We start from the raw sequence: 2,642 nt of genomic DNA, 5'->3' as shown, positions 1-2,642 counted from the left end.
CACTTTATACTCGATATCTAATTAAAGCTCTGAACACCTCAGTGAGAGAGGGACGCATCAACCCCATAAACCTGACAAATAGAAGCTGGATTCCCTGAAAACCTAACTAAATAAAACAGCTCTGGTACATGACGAGAATGCACTGAATTTAAAACATTGAGAAGTTTGCATTTTGCCTAGTTGTAAACTCCTTCGTGTCTCCTAAAGATCTATGCCTAAAACGTCTATGTTCCTGGAATGTTTGGAGCAAGTGGAGAGTTTGGAGAAATCTCTCAGGCATTGTGTATTCAGTCGTGTCCAGCTCTTGCGACCCCATAGGCTGTAGCCCACCAGTCTCTGTCCATGGGATCTCCCAGGCGAGAATACTGGAATGGGTTGCCATTTCCTGCTCCAGGGGATCTTCCCGACCCAGAGACTGAACCCACGTCTCCTGTGTCTCCTGCATGGGCAAGTGGGTTTTTTAACCAAGGGCACCACCCGGGAAGCCATAAAGTAGATCAGAAAAGGAATGGAAAGACAAGGAAGTGCGGAGGAAGAACGTAGGGGGCTTGCTGGTTGTGTGATGGGAGCCCAGACACACAGAGCTGCTGTCAGGAATGGTTCTTGCCGGCCTGGGCAAGGTTCACCAGGGGTACGTGTGGGACATTCTAGAATCCATAATGCTGTCAGAGTTCTCAGTTGCAAGTAGCAAAACCCAACTCTGGCTAACATAAGCCAAAAGGACCTTTCTTGGAAGGATATCAGTGTCTCTCAGACTGAAGAGGAGACTCAGAGAGGGGGCTTGGAAAGGGGGGAGGAACAGAGTGAGCTTGAGAGGACAGGAGGTGAGCTCCTGATTCAGCAGCAAGAACAGTCTAGTCCGCTTCTTGCTGCTGCTTTTCCACCAAGAGTGACTTCTGCAGCCCCAGAGCTTTCTGACACTCACCCCAGAGTCTGTTTTGGGAGACAGCACTCCATCAGCCTGGCCCAAGTCCTTTGTCCACTTTAGGTTGCGGACACGGGTGGAGAGAAGGGAGGCTCTGATTGCTTCAGCTTCCACAATGGGGGAAGTGTCTATGACACAACTGGGGCCTTATGTGTATTTCTGCTGGATGTATTAGGGAGCGAAGAGTCTGGAATGGGTACAGCCAAAAAATTAAAAATATCCACAGAGTCACCCTCTCTATTTAGCTGTTCTTGCTTGCGACCAAAACCCAGAAATTGAAAGTGTAGGGTGTGTAAGGTGTGTGTGTGTGTGTGTGTACATAGAGACTGCTCTGGCAGAGGGATGACTGGATTCCTTCTGTCCTGGTAATACTGGGGGACGCATGATGGGCAAGGTCCGTTCTTCTCCGCACACCCTCCCCTCCTCTGTTGGCTTTTAGTAAACATCCGCCTTGGTGGGTAACTCTAGCAGGGCCAGGTGCAGCTCGATGCATGTCTGGCCTTTCTGTTCTCCTTTGGTCAGCAAGGACCATAGTGCCCTTAGGCAGAGAATAGAACTAGACAAATATACCTTTATTATTTATGCCGATATAAATATTGATTAATTTGAAAACTGGATTCCAGTAAATATCCCAGACCCTACCTTTCTTGAGTCTATAGTGCCTACTTATTGCCCCTTCCACTAAATTCCTATGGACATCTGAGGATATGGTTTTACATGATTGCTACGTGGCTGTTTGTTGTCGTTCGGTTGCTAAGTCATGTTCGACTCTTTGCAACCCCATGGACTCCAGCACGCCAGGCTCCCCTGTCCTCCATTATCTCCTCGAGTTTGCTCAAATTCATGTCCATTGAGTTGGTAATACCATCCAACCATCTCATCCTCTGTCATCCCCTTCTCCTCCCACCCTCAATCTTTCCCAGCATCAGGGTCTTTTCCACTGAGTCAGTTCTTCACATCAGGTGGCCAAAATATTGGAGCTTCAACTTCAGCATCAGTCTTTCTAATGAATATTCAGAGTTGATTTCCTTTAGGATTGATTGGTTTGATCTCCTGCAGTCCAATTTGAAAGCATCAATTCTTCTGTGCTTAGCTTTCTTATGGTGAAACTCTCACACCCATACATGACTACTGGGAAAACCATAGTTTTTACTTTATGGACCTTCATTGGCTGGGTGATGTCTCTGCTTTTTAATATGCTGTCTAGGTTTGTCATAGCTTTCCTTCCAAGGAGCAAGCATCTCTTAATATCGTGGCTGTAGTCACTGTCCACAGTGATTTTGGAGCCCAAGAAAAGAAAATCTGTCACCACTTTTCCCCCTTCTATTTGCCATGAAGTGATGGGACCACATGCCGTGATCTTAGTTTTTTGAACGTTGAGTTTCAAGCTTTTCCACTTTCCTCTTTCACGCTCATCAAGAGGCTCTTTAGTTCCTCTTCTCTTTCTGCCATTTAGAGTGGTATCATCTGCATATCTCAGGCTGTTGCTATTTCTTTTGGCAGTCTGGATCCCAGCTTGTGCTTCATCCAGCCTGGCATTTTGCATGATGTACTCTGCATTTAAGTTGAATAAGCAGGGTGACAATATACAGCCTTGTCACACTCCCTTCCCAATTTTGAACCAGTCAGTTGTTCCACATCTGGTTCTAGCTGTAGCTTGTTGCCTTTTTTAAAAAGCTGTTCAAGTGGATGTTAGTCTTAATCATTTCTTATTTCC

Source organism: Bison bison, unplaced genomic scaffold (assembly GCF_000754665.1).
Source record: "Bison bison bison isolate TAMUID 2011002044 unplaced genomic scaffold, Bison_UMD1.0 scf7180017864296, whole genome shotgun sequence".
Classification (NCBI taxonomy): domain Eukaryota; kingdom Metazoa; phylum Chordata; class Mammalia; order Artiodactyla; family Bovidae; genus Bison; species Bison bison.
Note: the sequence above shows the minus strand (reverse complement) of the source record.